We start from the raw sequence: 20274 nt of genomic DNA, 5'->3' as shown, positions 1-20274 counted from the left end.
ATTATACCTGGACGTTCGTTAAGACTTTATCTATGGAGCTAGTTGGCCCTCACGGCCAAAATGACCCATTTTCAAGGTTAAACGAGCCCTAGAATTGGTAAACCCCCATTTTAGTGATTTTTGTGTGCATAGTCCACAGATTTTTTGGTGATCAGGAACTTCGATCTCATTAATCCCAAAATTATACCTGGACGTCCGTTAAGACTTTATCTATGGAGCCAGTTGGACCCCATGGCCAATATGGCCCATTTTCAAAGTCAAACTAGCCCTAGAGCAGATAAATCTCCCATTTTGTCAATTTTCGTGTGCTATAGTCCATGGAGTTTTTCTTGATCCAGAATTACGACCTCATTTTTGCAACAATTATACCTGGACATTCATTAAAACCTTATCTACGGAGCCAGTTGGCCCTCACGGCCAAAATGGCCCATTTTCAAAGGTCAAATGAGCACAAGAGCAGGTAAACCCCCCACTTTACCAATTTTCGTGTGCTATAGTCCACATATTTTTTGGTGATCCAGAATTCCGACCTCATTTTTGCCAAAATTATACCTGGACGTCAGTTAAGACCTTATATATGGAGCCAGTTGGCCCTGACAGCTAAAATTACCCATTTTCAATGTCAAACAAGCCCTAGAGTAGGTAAACCCCCCATTTACTGATTTTTGTGTGCCATAGTCCACAGGTTTTTTTGGAGATCCGGAATTTTGACCTCAGTTTTGTAAAAATTTTACCTGGACGTCCGTTAAGACCTTATCTACATAGCTAGTTACCCCTCAACACCAACATGGCCCATTTTCAAGGTCAAATGAGCCCTTGAGATGGTAAACCCCCCATTTACTGTTTTTCGTGTGTTATAGTCCATAGATTTCTTGGTGAACAGAACTCCGACCTCATTATTACCAAAATTTTACCTAGACGTTCGTTAAGACCTTATCTACGGAGCTAGTTAGCCCTCAAGGTCAAAATGGCCCACTTTCAAGGTCAAACGAGCCCTAGATCTGGTAAACCCCCTATTTCATCGATTTTCGTGTACTATAGTCCACATATTTTTTGGTGATCAAGAATTCCGACCTCATTTTTGCCTAAATTATACTTGGATGTCCGTTAAGACCTTATCTATGGAGCTAGTTGGCCCTTACGGCCAAAATGGCCCATTTTCAAGGTCAAACGATTTATAGTAAAGGTAAACACCCCTTTTACTGATTTTCGTGTGCTACAATCCACGGATTTTTTGGTTATCCAAAATTCCGACCTCATTTTTGCCAAAATTTTACCTGGTCGTCCGTTAAGACCATATCTTTGGAGTTAGTTATCCCTCACAGCAAAACTGGCCCATTTTAAAGGTCAAATGAGCCCTAGAGTAGGTAAACCCCTCATTTTACCGATTTTTGTGTGCTAGATTTTTTGGTGATCCGGAATTCCGACATCATTTCTGCAAAAATTATACCTGGACGTCCGTTAACACTTTATCTATGGAGCCAGTTGGCCTTCACGGCCAAATTGGCCTATTTTCAAGGTCAAACGAGCCCTAGAGAAGGTTAATCCTCTATTTACTGATTTTCGTGTCCAATAGTCCATGGATTTCTTGGTGATCCAGAATTTAGACCTCATTTTTACAAAAATTTTACAAGGACGTCCGTTAAGACCTTATATATGGAGCTAGTTGGCCCTCACGGCAAAAATGACCCATTTTCAAGGTTAAACGAGCCCTAGAGCAAGTAAACCCCCCACTTTATCGATTTTCGTGTGCTATAATCCACAGATTTTTTTGGTAATCTAAAATTCGGACTTCATTTTTGCCAAAATTTTACCTCGATGTCCGTTAAGACCTTATTCATGGAGCCAGTTGGACCTCACACGCAATATGACCCATTTTCAAAGTCAAACGAGCCCTAGAGCAGGTAAATCCCCCATTTTGCCGATTTTCGTGTGCTATAGTCCACGGAGTTTTTGTTGATCCAGAATTCCGACCTCATTTTTGCCAAAATTATACCTGAACGTCCGTTAAAACCTTATCTATGGAGCCAGTTTCCATCACGGCGAAAATGGCCCATTTTCAAGGTCAAATGATCCCTAGAGCAGGTAAACCCCCTACATTACCGATTTTCCTGTGCTATAGTCCACAGATTTTTTGGTGATCCACAATTTCGACCTCATTTTTTCCAAATTTATACCTGGACGTCCATTAAGACCTTATCTATAGATCCAGTTGGCCCTCACAGCGAAAATGGCCCATTTTCAAGGTCAAACGAGCTCTAGAGTAGGTAAAACCCCCATTTACTGATTTTCGTGTGCTATAGTCCACAGATTTTTTGGTGATTCGAACTCATTTTTGCCAAAATTTTACCTGGACGTCCATTAAGACCGTATCTACGGAGCTAGTGAGCCCTCATAGCCAAAATTGCCCATTTTCAAGGTCAAACGAGCCCTAGAGAAGGTAAACCCCCCACTTACTCATTTTCGTGTGCTATAATCCACGGATTTGTTGGTGACCAGAATTCCGACCTCATTATTACCAAAATTATACCTGGACGTCCGTTATGTAATGACCCTCCAGGTCATTTTTAAATTAAAGAATTCATTTCATCGTTTAGAGCGTTCCTGTAGCGACCCCAAGTCATTTATGACTTGCTGGCACTGACTGTTCGGTCGCCTGGTCGTTCGTTTGGGTTTTAGGCCCGTTCTCCTGTTTTGGAGATTTTTATAACTTGAAAAGTTGACTTTGGTCAACCTTCTTGGAAGACGTGCTCAGATGAAAATTCTGACAGCTAGGTTAGCTTCGGAAGATCGATTTTGGTCTAGAACGACCCTTTGTTCACTTCCCGAGACTTTAGATAGCAATTGTGGAATCTGGCTCAAATGATACTGGGTGTGGGACCCACTTTTCGTCGAAGCGAGCTCCAAATGGAAATTCCGCCTTCACCATTGAGTCCGAAATATCATTTCCAATCAGATTCCATATAAGGTTTGTATTTTTCCGACTCCGAACGAGTCCGAAACATCGAAATTTAAGTTTGGAGGGTTGTAAAATTTTGACGCGGCGGTGACGTGGCAGAGCCACGTGACGACACGTGGCAGAGGTGGAAATTTCCAGATTTTTAAGAACGAATTTCGTCCAAATTTTTGTTCAACTTCAAATTGAGATTGCTCCTTCATTTTTAATCCAAATTAAGTGATTCAAAAGGCAAACTTCAAGAGAATTTCGAGGGGAATCTAGCGGTGATCTCGAAAACGCGAGGGGAGGCTTCGTTGAGGTAAGAAATCAATTTTTAGCCACTGCCAGTGTGATTTTCGGATGTTTTGTTGTTGAATTTTTGAAATGTGAGATCTTGATCATCGTAAGTCCGTTTTGAGTCATTCTTGTGGCTAACTTGTAGAGTTTTTCGCAAGGATCGTCGTGGTATAATCTGTTTGGGTTGAAAGGGTCTCGTTTTTCCGGAAATTGATGATGAAAGGGCTGTCCTTTTTAATTATTGTGGCTGATTTGCGGTGTTGTGGGCATCTGTTTGTGCTAAAATTTTGGGATATTAGTTTAGTAAGGTAGTTGGGACGTTTCCACGGATTCGATTTTGAGATTCTAAGTGTGGGCCCCACAATCCCGTTTTAGACCCGATTTTGGGTCCGTCTCCGAAAAATATAATTTTAGTGTCAATATATTCGTAATGACGAGGTGATTAACCTTTTGTTAGTGGGGAAGCATTTGGAGACCGTTCGGAGAGGAAAAGATCCGGTACCGTGAGTTGGAGCACGCGTGATCGGCTTTCAGGTAGGCTATGGTTTTCTCTCGTGAGATTGAGCATGTTTAGGCAATTGTTTATTGATTTGCTTGAGTATGGAGGGGTTCGGGTGTCGAGCATGCTAAATTTCTATAATTCCTGCCTTAGACCTTATTTCGGGAAAGTGTTGGATTATGACAGCATGTCTCTTGATATTATTGAATAGCCATATCTGGTGGTGTATATGATAATATTGATTTGAAGTATGTTTGGCCTTAGTCTAGGCTTAGACTAGTGTTGCCATAGACTTGCGAGATTTCGGATGTCGTTGGGCAGTAGAACTTTTTCCGACGTCGTTTCGGACGGTTAGCTCCTTGTAGACTGATATAGCAGACTTGAGTCTGATAGTCGGTAACTCAGCTTATGACCTTGTATCCATAATGCCCTGCTTTTATATCGGCTACAAATACCCGGTTAAAGTCCGTGGTCTAGCTTACTCATTATTGGATACTTCCTCGGCGATTTGGGGTATATGAGGGTCGGACTAAAAGGATTATTTATGGTAATCGGTTTGGTGATATTTCCCGCGACGGATGGTTGGATATTGATTCTTAGCTACAGTACCCGGTTAGAGTCCGTGGTCCAGCTTACTTATTCCAGGTTTAGCTACAGTACCCGGTTCGAGTCCGTGGTCCAGCTTACCTGTGATCTGGTTTCAGCTACAGTACCCGGTTAGAGTCCGTGGTCCAGCTCATTTATGTCCAGGCTTAGCTACAGTACCCGGTTCGAGTCCGTGGTCCAGCTTACCTGTGATCTGGTTTCAGCTACAGTACCCGGTTAGAGTCCGTGGTCCAGCTCATTTATGTCCAGGCTTAGCTACAGTACCCGGTTCGAGTCCGTGGTCCAGCTTACCTGTGATCTGGTTTCAGCTACAGTACCCGGTTAGAGTCCGTGGTCCAGCTCATTTATGTCCAGGCTTAGCTACAGTACCCGGTTCGAGTCCGTGGTCCAGCTTACCTGTGATCTGGTTTCAGCTACAGTACCCGGTTAGAGTCCGTGGTCCAGCTCATTTATGTCCAGGCTTAGCTACAGTACCCGGTTCGAGTCCGTGGTCCAGCTTACCTGTGATCTGGTTTCAGCTACAGTACCCGGTTAGAGTCCGTGGTCCAGCTCATTTATGTCCAGGCTTAGCTACAGTACCCGGTTCGAGTCCGTGGTCCAGCTTACCTGTGATCTGGTTTCAGCTACAGTACCCGGTTAGAGTCCGTGGTCCAGCTCATTTATGTCCAGGCTTAGCTACAGTACCCGGTTCGAGTCCGTGGTCCAGCTTACCTGTGATCTGGTTTCAGCTACAGTACCCGGTTAGAGTCCGTGGTCCAGCTCATTTATGTCCAGGCTTAGCTACAGTACCCGGTTCGAGTCCGTGGTCCAGCTTACCTGTGATCTGGTTTTAGCTACAGCACCCGGTTAGAGTCCGTGGTCCAGCTCACTTATGTCCAGGCTTAGCTACAGTACCCGGTTCGAGTCCGTGGTCCAGCTTACCTGTGATCTGATTTCAGCTACAGCACCCGGTTCGAGTCCGTGGTCCAGCCCACCCGTGCCCGACCTTTGGCTACAGCACCCGGTTCGAGTCCGTGGTCCAGCCCATATAGGTTGACTCATTAGCTATAGTACCCGGTTCGAGTCCGTGGTCCAGCTTGCACGTGGTGTATTCCCAATTCCTCACTAAAGCTTCAGTTTAGTCTTGATTACTCTCATCTGTAGGTTGAGGTTTTGGAGGTTGGAGAGATTCCGGTTAAAGTCCGGGACGTAATGAGATCTTGGAATATGATTGGGAATGGTTCAGTTACAAGTCCGGAAATTGGTAATATTGTGATAGACCTTCTAGCTCCATTATTTTACTTCAACTGTCAGTCCATCTGCCGGGCTTATGGGGGTCCGTGCAGGTGGTTTCTTTTATTGTGCACGAGCGTACCCGTCGGGTTTATGGGAGCCCGGCGGAGTTAGTTAGATTGCTTGTCTTTGTTGCCTGTACGCTCGTGTACATACCCCCCATTTACTACTCTTTGCACTTGATGTGACCCTTTATTTGCATTTCAGTTTACTTTTGCTTATCTTGCTCAGTCGGCCGATGATGCCTACTGGGTACCTGTTGTTTTGGTACTCATGCTACGCTCTGCATCTATTTTGTGATGCAGGTCCGAGCACTAGTAGCCAGCGTTGATCGAGCTTGGAGTAGACTTATCTGGAGACGGGGGTGAGCACACGGCGTTCTGTACTATTTCGGTCTCCATCTGTATATATAGACTTGTCTTCTTCCCTTCGAGACAGTCCAGTCTCTGTTGTCCAGTTTTGGGACTTGTACTCATTTTGTAGTAGCTCTGTACTAGTGACTTCCAGGTTCTGGGAGGGATCTTTATTTGTATATAAGTTTTTGGTTTGCGTCCGCCTGTTTATATTGTTATTTGCCTACTCTTGTTTGATTTCTACCCTCAGACCCATTACTTGTTGTTCCGGGTTACGGGTTGGCTTACCTACTGGTGGGTTATAGTAGGTGCCATCATGACTTGATAAATCGGGTCGTGACAAATTGGTATCAGAGCCCCAGGTTCGTCGGTCTCACTTGTACAGAGCTAACGTCTAGTAGAGTCCTGCAGATCGGTACGGAGACGTCCGTTACTTATCTTCGGGAGGCTACAGGATGTCTTTAGGAACGTGCTGCTTTTGTATCACTGTCGTGCATTGTGTGTCTTATCGATTTCTGAAAATTTTACTTGTACCACTCTTTTATAGGGATGGCTCGCACGCGTGGTAGGGCCCCAGCTAGGGGTAGAGGCCGACCTCGAGGTCGTGCCAGAGCTACAGCACCAGCCCAGGACCGAGAGCAAACTCCAGAGCCGGTGATAGAGCCACCAGCAGCTCCAGCACCGCAGCAGCCGATGGGTCCGGGATCAGCCCAGCCACCGCCCGAGCCTGTGGCAGCTCCAGATATACAGGCGATGCTCGTACAGATACTAGCTGCCATTGGGGGTATGCAGCAGGCCCCAGCTCCAGTTGTTCCAGTACCGCAGGGCCAGCCTACACCAGCGGCACCGATTGTCCAGCCTGACGATTTGGAGAGCGTCATGCCACTACGGGAGCAGAAGATGCTCGGTGTGTTCCTTAGACTATCACCGCCGAGGTTTTCTGGGGCAGTGGGGGAGGATGCCCACGAGTTTCTAGTTACTTGCCGCGAGCGGCTACAGACTTTGGGTTTAGTGGAGTCGAGAGGGGCAGACTTCACCGCTTACCAGTTAGACGGTCCCGCCAGGCAGTGGTGGCGTACATACTTAGAGACCAGGCCAGCTGGGTCTCCACCGGTCACATGGACTGAGTTTTCAGAGGCCTTCTTGGCCCGATTTATTCCCAGGAGCATCAGAGATCAGCTCAGAGATCAGTTTGCTCGGTTAGAGCAGGGCTCCATGACAGTATCAGAGTATGAGGCCCGATTCCACGAGCTCTCCAGGCATGCCGCCATGATATTACCTACTGAGGAGGAGAGGGTTCGTTGTTTTGTTCGGGGTTTGAGACTACAGTTGCGGATTGAGACTCAGTCTTTAGTCTCAGCGGGCCGCTCATTTCTAGATGTAGTGGACCATGCCCGCACTATCGAGCAGCTCCGTCGCGAGGCCCAAGGGGGCAGCGGCAAGAGACCTAGACAGGAGGATAGCTATGATAGGCGCCGTTTCAGACCCCGAGGGTCTTATGATAGATCCCAGCAGAGGTTTCAGTCGGGTCAGTCTAGTAGCCCCTTCCAGGCTGCTCTCCAGGCATCAGAGGGTGATCAGCACCGCCATATTGGTTTTAGTGCCGGTCCTAGTCGGGGCCGAGATAGTTCACAGATGGGTTCTTCTGGCCGGGGTAGCCGACCTCCAGCTCTCAGTCGACAGTTCCAGGGGTGTTATGAATGTGGGGGGTTAGATCATTGGGCCCGCGAGTGTCCCCATCGCAGGTTAGCCTTACCCGCTCCACAGGCAGCTAGGCATGCGCCAGCACCTCCAGCTAGAGGCAGAGGCCAGGGACAGGACCGTAGGGGTGGTCACCAGGGTATACGGGGTGGTCCCCGAGGAGGCAGATTAGGGGGCAGAGTCGATGCACAGGGTAGGGGAGTCCAGGCCCACTTTTATGCAGCTCCAGCTAGAGCAGATGCTGAGACCTCGGACGATGTGATCACAGGTACAGTGTTATTATGCCAGCAGCCCGCCTTGGCTTTATTTGATCCAGGCTCTACTTTTTCGTATGTTTCTGTCTACTATGCCTCTCGATTGAGTTTGATGTCTGAGCCTCTGGTAGCGCCGTTGCGTGTGTCGACCCCCGTGGGTGAGTCTTTAGTAGTGGATCAGGTATTTCGATCTTGCTTAGTTACTATCCAGGGGTGTGACACCCGGGCTGACCTTATATTGCTTGACATGGTTGATTTTGATGTGATTCTGGGCATGGATTGGTTATCCCCTTATCGCGCTGTTTTAGATTGCTTTTCTAAGACCGTTACCTTAGCCATTCCCGGTATTCCTCCGGTGGTGTGGCAGGGATCTCGTGGTAGCACACCAGTTGGGGTTATTTCTTTTATTCGTGCTAGGAGGCTAGTGGCTAGCGGATGCTTATCATATTTGGCCTATGTACGTGATGTGAGTAAGGAGGTTCCTCCGGTTGAGTCAGTTCCTGTTGTTCGTGACTTCATAGATGTGTTTCCTACTGATCTACCTGGCCTACCCCCAGAGCGTGATGTCGACTTTCCGATTGAGCTTGAGCCAGGTACTCGCCCTATTTCTATTCCGCCATATCGGATGGCTCCTGCAGAGCTCAAGGAGCTCAGTGTTCAGCTTCAGGATCTCTTGGGTAAGGGATTCATTAGGCCTAGTGTATCGCCTTGGGGTGCCCCAGTCCTCTTCGTGAAGAAGAAGGACGGTACTATGCGATTGTGTATTGACTACAGGCAGCTGAACAAGGTGACAGTGAAGAATCGATATCCTCTGCCTAGGATCGATGACCTATTTGACCAGCTACAGGGAGCTTCAGTGTTCTCTAAGATTGATTTGAGGTCCGGTTACCACCAGTTGAGGATTAGGGCAGCGGACATCCCTAAGACCGCATTTAGGACTCGTTATGGCCATTATGAGTTCTTGGTGATGTCGTTTGGGTTGACTAATGCCCCTGCTGCCTTTATGGACTTGATGACGCGTGTGTTCAGGCCTTATCTTGATTCCTTCGTCATAGTCTTCATTGATGACATACTAGTATACTCGCGGAGCCGGAGTGAGCATGAGCAGCATTTGAGGATAGTGCTCCAGACTTTGAGAGATCAGCGGCTTTATGCCAAGTTCTCAAAGTGCGAGTTTTGGCTTGAGTCTGTAGCCTTCTTGGGGCACGTGGTGTCCAAGGAGGGTATTAGGGTTGATCCGGCGAAGATTGAGGCTATTCGTGATTGGCACAGGCCCACTTCAGTTACTGAGATTCGGAGCTTCGTCGGACTAGCAGGCTATTACAGACGCTTTGTTGAGGGCTTTTCTACTATTGCAGCCCCGTTGACTCGATTGACTCGTGTTGATGTTCCTTTTGTTTGGTCAGAGGAGTGTGAGGCGAGCTTTTTGAGGCTCAAGGAGTTATTGACCACCGCTCCTATATTGACTCTTCCAGTTGAGGGCGAGGGCTTCACGGTATATTGTGACGCATCCGGCGTTGGTTTGGGTTGTGTATTGATGCAGCAGGGCCGGGTTATTGCTTATGCGTCGAGGCAGCTTAAGATTCATGAGCGCAACTACCCCACCCATGACTTAGAGTTGGCGGCGGTAGTTTTCGCACTTAAGATTTGGAGGCACTACTTGTATGGAGTTCGATGTGAGATCTATACCGATCACAGGAGTCTTCAGTACATCATGAGTCAGAGGGACCTTAATTCGAGGCAGCGTCGTTGGATTGAGCTCCTAAAGGACTACGACCTCTCTATTCTCTATCATCCGGGCAAGGCGAATGTGGTAGCGGACGCCTTGAGCCGGAAGGCAGTGAGTATGGGTAGTCTAGCCTTCTTATCTGTTGAGGAGAGACCCTTAGCTTTGGACATTCAGTCCTTAGCTAATAGCATGGTTCGGTTGGATATCTCAGATTCTAGATGCGTCTTGGCCTTTATGGGAGTTCAGTCTTCTTTGCTTGATAGGATCCGTGGTTGCCAGTTTGAGGATGATACTTTGGTGGCCCTTAGAGATCGAGTGTTAGCGGGTGATGGTGGTCAGGCTACCTTAGATCCTGATGGAGTGTTGAAATTTGCCGGCCGCATCTGTGTTCCGAGAGTTGGAGATTTGATACAGTTGATACTTTCTGAGGCCCATGAGTCTAGATACTCTATCCATCCAGGCACAGCGAAGATGTATCGCGATTTGAGGCAGCATTACTGGTGGAGTGGCATGAGGAGAGATATTGCTGACTTTGTTTCCCGTTGCTTGTGTTGCCAGCAGGTAAAGGCCGAGCATTTGAGGCCTGGTGGTGTGTTTCAGAGATTACCCATTCCGGAGTGGAAGTGGGAGCGTATCACTATGGACTTCGTTGTGGGGTTGCCTCGGACTTCTAGAGGTGTTGACAGCATTTGGGTCATCGTGGATCGATTGACCAAGTCAGCACACTTCCTTCCTGTTCATACTACCTTCAGTGCTGAGAGGTTAGCTCGTATCTATATTCGGGAGGTAGTTCGTCTTCATGGTGTGCCTGTTGCTATCATTTCAGACCGAGGTTCACAGTTCACTTCCAGCTTTTGGAGGGCTTTTCAGGAAGAGTTGGGAACCCGTGTCCACCTTAGCACAGCATTTCACCCACAGACGGATGGTCAGTCAGAGCGTACTATTCAGGTCCTTGAGGATATGTTGCGGGCTTGTGTTATGGATTTTGGAGGTCAGTGGGACCAGTTCTTGCCTTTGGCGGAGTTTGCGTACAATAACAGCTACCACTCTAGTATTCAGATGGCCCCGTTTGAGGCCTTATATGGTAGGCGTTGTCGCTCTCCAGTGGGTTGGTTTGAGTCTACAGAGCCTAGGCCGCGTGGTACAGATTTGCTTCAGGAGGCCCTGGATCAGGTGAGGGTGATTCAGGATAGGCTCAGGACGGCTCAGAGTAGGCACCAGAGTTATGCGGATCAGAGGCGTCGACCTTTGAGATTCTCTGTTGGTGATCGGGTATTCCTCCGTGTGTCGCCCATGAAGGGCGTGATGAGGTTTGGGAGGCGGGGCAAGCTTAGCCCCAGGTACATTGGGCCATTTGAGATACTCCGGACAGTTGGAGAGGTTGCTTATGAGTTGGCCCTACCTCCAGTATTTTCAGCCATCCACCCAGTGTTTCATGTTTCGATGTTGCGGCGGTATGTTCCTGATGAGTCCCATGTGCTCCAGTATGATGCAGTCGAGTTGGATGATCGTTTGACATTCGTAGAGGAGCCAGTTGCCATTCTATCCAGAGATGTGAGGAGATTGCGCTCGAGAGCCATTCCTGTTGTTAAGGTCCGTTGGAGACATCGTCCAGTTGAGGAGGCTACCTGGGAGATCGAGCATGAGATGCGGGCACAGTTCCCCGACTTATTTGAGCATTCAGGTACTTCTTGACTCTTACTTTCGCGGACGAAAGTTCTTTTAGTAGTGGATATTGTAATGACCCTCCAGGTCATTTTTAAATTAAAGAATTCATTTCATCGTTTAGAGCGTTCCTGTAGCGACCCCAAGTCATTTATGACTTGCTGGCACTGACTGTTCGGTCGCCTGGTCGTTCGTTTGGGTTTTAGGCCCGTTCTCCTGTTTTGGAGATTTTTATAACTTGAAAAGTTGACTTTGGTCAACCTTCTTGGAAGACGTGCTCAGATGAAAATTCTGACAGCTAGGTTAGCTTCGGAAGATCGATTTTGGTCTAGAACGACCCTTTGTTCACTTCCCGAGACTTTAGATAGCAATTGTGGAATCTGGCTCAAATGATACTGGGTGTGGGACCCACTTTTCGTCGAAGCGAGCTCCAAATGGAAATTCCGCCTTCACCATTGAGTCCGAAATATCATTTCCAATCAGATTCCATATAAGGTTTGTATTTTTCCGACTCCGAACGAGTCCGAAACATCGAAATTTAAGTTTGGAGGGTTGTAAAATTTTGACGCGGCGGTGACGTGGCAGAGCCACGTGACGACACGTGGCAGAGGTGGAAATTTCCAGATTTTTAAGAACGAATTTCGTCCAAATTTTTGTTCAACTTCAAATTGAGATTGCTCCTTCATTTTTAATCCAAATTAAGTGATTCAAAAGGCAAACTTCAAGAGAATTTCGAGGGGAATCTAGCGGTGATCTCGAAAACGCGAGGGGAGGCTTCGTTGAGGTAAGAAATCAATTTTTAGCCACTGCCAGTGTGATTTTCGGATGTTTTGTTGTTGAATTTTTGAAATGTGAGATCTTGATCATCGTAAGTCCGTTTTGAGTCATTCTTGTGGCTAACTTGTAGAGTTTTTCGCAAGGATCGTCGTGGTATAATCTGTTTGGGTTGAAAGGGTCTCGTTTTTCCGGAAATTGATGATGAAAGGGCTGTCCTTTTTAATTATTGTGGCTGATTTGCGGTGTTGTGGGCATCTGTTTGTGCTAAAATTTTGGGATATTAGTTTAGTAAGGTAGTTGGGACGTTTCCACGGATTCGATTTTGAGATTCTAAGTGTGGGCCCCACAATCCCGTTTTAGACCCGATTTTGGGTCCGTCTCCGAAAAATATAATTTTAGTGTCAATATATTCGTAATGACGAGGTGATTAACCTTTTGTTAGTGGGGAAGCATTTGGAGACCGTTCGGAGAGGAAAAGATCCGGTACCGTGAGTTGGAGCACGCGTGATCGGCTTTCAGGTAGGCTATGGTTTTCTCTCGTGAGATTGAGCATGTTTAGGCAATTGTTTATTGATTTGCTTGAGTATGGAGGGGTTCGGGTGTCGAGCATGCTAAATTTCTATAATTCCTGCCTTAGACCTTATTTCGGGAAAGTGTTGGATTATGACAGCATGTCTCTTGATATTATTGAATAGCCATATCTGGTGGTGTATATGATAATATTGATTTGAAGTATGTTTGGCCTTAGTCTAGGCTTAGACTAGTGTTGCCATAGACTTGCGAGATTTCGGATGTCGTTGGGCAGTAGAACTTTTTCCGACGTCGTTTCGGACGGTTAGCTCCTTGTAGACTGATATAGCAGACTTGAGTCTGATAGTCGGTAACTCAGCTTATGACCTTGTATCCATAATGCCCTGCTTTTATATCGGCTACAAATACCCGGTTAAAGTCCGTGGTCTAGCTTACTCATTATTGGATACTTCCTCGGCGATTTGGGGTATATGAGGGTCGGACTAAAAGGATTATTTATGGTAATCGGTTTGGTGATATTTCCCGCGACGGATGGTTGGATATTGATTCTTAGCTACAGTACCCGGTTAGAGTCCGTGGTCCAGCTTACTTATTCCAGGTTTAGCTACAGTACCCGGTTCGAGTCCGTGGTCCAGCTTACCTGTGATCTGGTTTCAGCTACAGTACCCGGTTAGAGTCCGTGGTCCAGCTCATTTATGTCCAGGCTTAGCTACAGTACCCGGTTCGAGTCCGTGGTCCAGCTTACCTGTGATCTGGTTTCAGCTACAGTACCCGGTTAGAGTCCGTGGTCCAGCTCATTTATGTCCAGGCTTAGCTACAGTACCCGGTTCGAGTCCGTGGTCCAGCTTACCTGTGATCTGGTTTCAGCTACAGTACCCGGTTAGAGTCCGTGGTCCAGCTCATTTATGTCCAGGCTTAGCTACAGTACCCGGTTCGAGTCCGTGGTCCAGCTTACCTGTGATCTGGTTTCAGCTACAGTACCCGGTTAGAGTCCGTGGTCCAGCTCATTTATGTCCAGGCTTAGCTACAGTACCCGGTTCGAGTCCGTGGTCCAGCTTACCTGTGATCTGGTTTCAGCTACAGTACCCGGTTAGAGTCCGTGGTCCAGCTCATTTATGTCCAGGCTTAGCTACAGTACCCGGTTCGAGTCCGTGGTCCAGCTTACCTGTGATCTGGTTTCAGCTACAGTACCCGGTTAGAGTCCGTGGTCCAGCTCATTTATGTCCAGGCTTAGCTACAGTACCCGGTTCGAGTCCGTGGTCCAGCTTACCTGTGATCTGGTTTCAGCTACAGTACCCGGTTAGAGTCCGTGGTCCAGCTCATTTATGTCCAGGCTTAGCTACAGTACCCGGTTCGAGTCCGTGGTCCAGCTTACCTGTGATCTGGTTTTAGCTACAGCACCCGGTTAGAGTCCGTGGTCCAGCTCACTTATGTCCAGGCTTAGCTACAGTACCCGGTTCGAGTCCGTGGTCCAGCTTACCTGTGATCTGATTTCAGCTACAGCACCCGGTTCGAGTCCGTGGTCCAGCCCACCCGTGCCCGACCTTTGGCTACAGCACCCGGTTCGAGTCCGTGGTCCAGCCCATATAGGTTGACTCATTAGCTATAGTACCCGGTTCGAGTCCGTGGTCCAGCTTGCACGTGGTGTATTCCCAATTCCTCACTAAAGCTTCAGTTTAGTCTTGATTACTCTCATCTGTAGGTTGAGGTTTTGGAGGTTGGAGAGATTCCGGTTAAAGTCCGGGACGTAATGAGATCTTGGAATATGATTGGGAATGGTTCAGTTACAAGTCCGGAAATTGGTAATATTGTGATAGACCTTCTAGCTCCATTATTTTACTTCAACTGTCAGTCCATCTGCCGGGCTTATGGGGGTCCGTGCAGGTGGTTTCTTTTATTGTGCACGAGCGTACCCGTCGGGTTTATGGGAGCCCGGCGGAGTTAGTTAGATTGCTTGTCTTTGTTGCCTGTACGCTCGTGTACATACCCCCCATTTACTACTCTTTGCACTTGATGTGACCCTTTATTTGCATTTCAGTTTACTTTTGCTTATCTTGCTCAGTCGGCCGATGATGCCTACTGGGTACCTGTTGTTTTGGTACTCATGCTACGCTCTGCATCTATTTTGTGATGCAGGTCCGAGCACTAGTAGCCAGCGTTGATCGAGCTTGGAGTAGACTTATCTGGAGACGGGGGTGAGCACACGGCGTTCTGTACTATTTCGGTCTCCATCTGTATATATAGACTTGTCTTCTTCCCTTCGAGACAGTCCAGTCTCTGTTGTCCAGTTTTGGGACTTGTACTCATTTTGTAGTAGCTCTGTACTAGTGACTTCCAGGTTCTGGGAGGGATCTTTATTTGTATATAAGTTTTTGGTTTGCGTACGCCTGTTTATATTGTTATTTGCCTACTCTTGTTTGATTTCTACCCTCAGACCCATTACTTGTTGTTCCGGGTTACGGGTTGGCTTACCTACTGGTGGGTTATAGTAGGTGCCATCATGACTTGATAAATCGGGTCGTGACACGTTAAGACCTTACCTATGGAGCCAGTTGGCCCTCATGGCCAAAATGTCCCATTTTTAAGGTCAAACAAGCCCTAGACCAGGTAAACGCTCCATTTTACCTATTTTCGTGTGCTATAGTCCACAGATTTTTTGGTGATAAAAAATTTCGACCTCATTTTTGCCAAAATTATACCTTGACGTCCGTTAAGACCTTATCTATGGAGCTAGTTGGCGCTCACGGCCAAAATAACCTATTTTCAAGGTCAAACGAGCCCTAGAATTGGTAAACCCCCCATTTTAGTGATTTTTGTGTGCATACTCCACAAATTTTTTTGGTGATCCGGAATTCCGAACTCATTATTCCAAAAATTATACATGGACGTCCGTTAAGACCTTATCTATGAAGCCAGTTAAACCTCACGGCCAATATTGCCCATTTTCAAAGTCAAACGAGCGCTAGCCCAAGTAAATCCCCCATTTTGCCGATTTTCGTGTGCTATAGTCCACGGAGTTTTTGTTGATCCTGAATTCCGACCTTATTTTTGCCAAAATTATACCTGGACGTCCGTTAAGACCTTACCTATGGAGCCAGTTGGCCCTCACGGCCAAAATGGCCCATATTCAAGGTCAAATGAGCCCTAGAGCAGGTAAACCCCCTACTTTATCGATTTTTGTGTGCTATTGTCCACGGATTTTTTGGTGATCCAGAATTTCGACCTCATTTTGGCCAAAATTATACCTGGACGTCCGTTAAGACCTTATCTATGGAGCCAGTTGGCCCTCACGGCCAAAATGGCCCATTTTCAAGGTCAAAGGAGCCCTAGAGTAGGTAAACCCCACATTTACTGATTTTCGTGTGCTATAATCCATGAATTTTTTGGTGACCCGAAATTCCGACCTCATTTTTGCCAAAATTCTACCTGGACATCCGTTTAGACCTTTTCTTTGGAGCTAGTTAGCCCTCACGGCCAAAATGGCCAATTTTAAAGGTCAAATGAGCCCTAGAGCAGGTAAACCCCTCATTTTACCGATTTTTTTGTGCTATAGTCCACAGATTTTTTGGTGATCCAAAATTTCGACCTCATTTTTGCAAAAAATATACCTGGACTTCCTTTAAGACCTTATCTATGGAGCCAGTTGGCCCTCACGGCTAAAATGACCCATTTTCAAATTCAAACAAGCCCTAGAGCAGGTAAATCCACAATTTTATCGATTTTCATGCGTTAAAGTCCACGAATTTTTTGTTCATCAATAATTCTAGCCTCATTTTTTGCCAAAATTATACCTGGACGTCAGTTAAGACCTTATCTATAGAGCCAGTTGGCGATCACGGCCAAAATGGCCTATTTTCAAGGTCAAACGAGCCATAAAGTAGGTAAACCCCCAATTTTACAGATTTTCGTGTGCTATAGTCCACGAATATTTTCGTGCTCCGGAACTCCATTATATTTTTGCCAAAATTTTCCCTTGACGTCCGTTAAGACCTTATCTGTGGAGCTAGTTAGCCCTCACGACCAAAATGTTTCATTTACAATGTCAAACGATCCCAAGAGCTGTTAAACCACTCATATTACTGATTTTTTTGTGCTATAGTCCACGTATTTTTTGTTGATCCAGAATTCCGACATCATTATTACCAAAATTATTCCTGGACATCCGTTAAAACCATATCTATAGAGCCAGTTGGCACTTACGGCCTAAATGGCCCAATTTCAAGGTCAAACGAGTGCTAGAGCAGCTAAACCTCCCATTTTACCGATTTTCTCTTGCTATAGTCTATAGATTTTTTGGTGATCCAGAATTCCGACCTCATTTATGTGAAAATTATTCCTAGATGTCCGTAGACCTTATCTATGGAGCCAGTTGGCCCTCACGGCCCAAATGCCCCATTTTCAAGGTCAAACGAGCCCTCGAGTAGGTAAACACCCATTTTACTAATTTTTGTGTGCTATAGTACACGGATTTTTTGGTGATCCGGATTTCCGACCTCATTATTACCAAAATTATACCTGGAAGTCCGTTAAGACCTTATCTATGGAGCCAGTTGGCCTTAACGGCCAAAATGCCCCATTTTCAAAGTCAAATGATCCCTAGAGCAGGTAAACCCCCCATTTTACAGATTTTCTTGTGCTATAGTCCACGGATTTTTTTTGATCCAGAATTCCGACCTCATTTTTGTCAATATTATACTTAGAGGTTCGTTTAGACCTCATCTATGGAGCCAGTTGGCCTTCATGGCCAAAAAGGCCCATTTTCAAGGTCAAACGAGCCCTATAGTAGGTTAAACCCGTATATACTGATTTTCGTGAACAATAGTCCACGAATTTTTTGGTGATCCAAAATTTCGACCTCATTTTTACCAAAATTTTACCAGGACGTCCGTTAAGACCTTATCTATGGAGCTAGTTAGCCCTAACGGCCAAAATGGCCCATTTTCAAGGTCAAATGAGCCCTAGAGCAGGTTAACCCCCCATTTTACCGATTTTTGTGTGCTATAGTCCACAGATTTTTTGGTGATCTGAAATTCTGACGTCATTTTTGCCAAAATTTTACCTGAATGTCTGTTAAGACCTTATTTATGGAGCTAGTTAACCCTCACGGCTAAAATGGCCCATTTTCAAGGTGAAACGAGCCCTATAGCACGTAAACCCCCCATTTTACCAATTTTTCTGTGCTTTAGTACAAGGATTTTTTGGTGATCCTGAATTTCGTCGTCATTTTGGCCAAAATTATACATGTACGTCCGTAAAGACCTTATTTATGGGGCCAGTTTGCCCTCACGTCCAAAATGGCCCATTTTCAAGATCAAATGAGCCCTAGAGCAGGTAAACCCCGCATTTTATAAATTTTTGTGTGCTATAGTCCACGGATTTTTTGGTGATCCGAAATTTCGAACACATTTTTTCCGAAATTATACTTTGACGTCCGTTAAGACCTTATCTATGAAGCCGGTTAGCCCACACGGCCAAAAAGGCCCATTTTCAAGGTCGAACGAGCCCTAGAGTAGGTTAACCCCCTATTTACTGATATTCGTTAACAATAGTTCGCGAATTTCTTGGTGATCTAGAATTTCGACCTCATTTTTACCAAAATTTTACCTGGACGTCTGTTAAAACCTTTTATATGGAGCTAGTTAGCCCTCACGGCCAAAATGGCCAATTTTCAAGGACAAATGAGCCCTAGAGCATGTAAACCTCCCATTTTACCGATTTTCGTATGCTATAGTCCACAGATTTTTTGGTGATTTGAAATTCCGACTTCATTTTGGCCAAAATTTTACCTGGACGTCCGTTAAGACCTTATTTATGGAGCTTAACCCTCACGGCCAAAGTGGCCCATTTTCAAGGTCAAACGAGCCCTACAACACGTAAACCCCCCATTTTACTGATTTTTTTGTGCTATAGTCGAAAGATTTTTTGGTGATCCTGAATTCCCACGTCATTTTTACTAATATTATACATGGACGTCCGTAAAGACCTTATCTATTGGGCCAGTTTGCCCTCACGTCCAAAACGACCCATTTTTAAGGTCAAATGAGCCCTAGAGCAGGTAAACCCCCCATTTTACCAATTTTTGTGTGCTATAGTCCACAAATTTTTTGGTAATCAAGAATTCCGACCTCAATTCTGTACAAATTATACCTGGACGTCCGTTAAGACATTATCTATGGAGCCAGTTGGCCCTCACGGCCAAAATGGCCTATTTTCAAAGTCAAAAAAGCCCTTGAGTGGGTAAACCCCCCATTTTACTGACTTTTGTGTGCTATAGTCCACGGATTTTTTGGTGATCTAAAATTCCGACCTTATTATTACAAAAATTATACCTGGACATCCGTTAAGACCTTACCTATGGAGCCAGTTGGCCCTCACGGCTAAAATGTCCCATTTTTAAGGTCAAACAAGCCCTAGACCAGGTAAACCCCCAATTTTACCTATTTTCGTGTGCTATAGTCCACAGATATTTTGGTGATGAAAAATTCCGACCTCACTTTTGCCAAAATTAAACTTTGACGTCCGTTAAGACCTTATCTATGGAGCTAGTTGGCCCTCACGGCCAAAATAACCCATTTTCAAGGTCAAACGAGCCCTAGAATTGGTAAAACCCCCATTTTAGTGATTTTTGTGTGCATAGACCACAAATTTTTTGGGGATCCAGAATTTCGAACTCATTATTCCTAAAATTATACCTGGACGTCCGTTAAGACCTTATCTATGAAGCTAGTTGGACCTCACGACCAATATGGCCCATTGTCAAAGTAAAATGAGCGCAAGAGCAAGTAAATCCCCCATTTTGCCGATATTCGTGTGCTATAATCCACGGAGTTTTTGTTGATCCAGAATTCCGACCTTATTTTTGCCAAAATTATACCTGGACATCCGTTAAGATCTTATCTATGGAGCCAGTTGGCCCTCATGGAAAAAATGGCCCACTTTCAAGGTCAAACGAGCTTTAGAGCAGGTAAACCCCCACTTTATCGATTTTTGTGTGCTATAGTCCACGGATTTTTTGGTGATCTAGAATTTCGACCTCATTTTGGCCAAAATTATACCTGGACGTCCGTTAAAACCTTATATATGGAGCCAGTTGGCCCTCACGGCCAAAATGGACCGTTTTCAAGCTCAAACGAGCCCTAGAGTAGGTAAACCCCCCTTTTACTGATTTTCATGTGCTATAGTCCACGGATTTTTTGGTTATCCGACATTCCGACCTCATTTTTGCCAAAATTTTACCTGGACATCCGTTTAGACCTTTTCTTTGGAGCTAGTTAGCCCTCATGGCCAAAATGGCCAATTTTAAAGGTCAAATGAGCCCTAGAGCAGGTAAACCCCTCATTTTACCGATTTTTTTGTGCTATAGTCCACATATTTTTTGGTGATCCAGAATTCCGACCTTATTTTTGCAAAAATTATTCCTAGATGTCCGTAGACCTTATCTATGGAGCCAGTTGGCCCTCACGGCCCAAATGCCCCATTTTCAAGGTCAAACGAGCCTTCGAGTAGGTAAACACCCATTTTACTAATTTTTGTGTGCTATAGTCCACGGATTTTTTGGTGATCCGGATTTTCGACCTCATTATTACCAAAATTATACCTGGAAGTCCGTTAAGACCTTATCTACGGAGCCAGTTGGCCCTAACGGCCAAAAT

The 20274-nt window shown here is 45.8% G+C and overlaps 1 long non-coding RNA gene across 1 annotated transcript; it reads left to right on the top strand.

Annotated features, from left to right (window-relative positions):
- Positions 1 to 12531: 12531 nt before the first annotated feature.
- On the top strand, positions 12532 to 15006 carry LOC125856455 (uncharacterized). The gene is made up of 2 exons (XR_007445523.1): positions 12532 to 12610; positions 14759 to 15006. It is a non-coding gene; the product is annotated as an uncharacterized LOC125856455 (long non-coding RNA).
- Positions 15007 to 20274: the final 5268 nt, after the last annotated feature.

The sequence above is a fragment of the Solanum stenotomum genome, chromosome 2, assembly GCF_019186545.1.
Source record: "Solanum stenotomum isolate F172 chromosome 2, ASM1918654v1, whole genome shotgun sequence".
Taxonomy (NCBI): Eukaryota; Viridiplantae; Streptophyta; class Magnoliopsida; order Solanales; family Solanaceae; genus Solanum; species Solanum stenotomum.
This window is presented reverse-complemented; position numbering and strand designations above follow the sequence as displayed.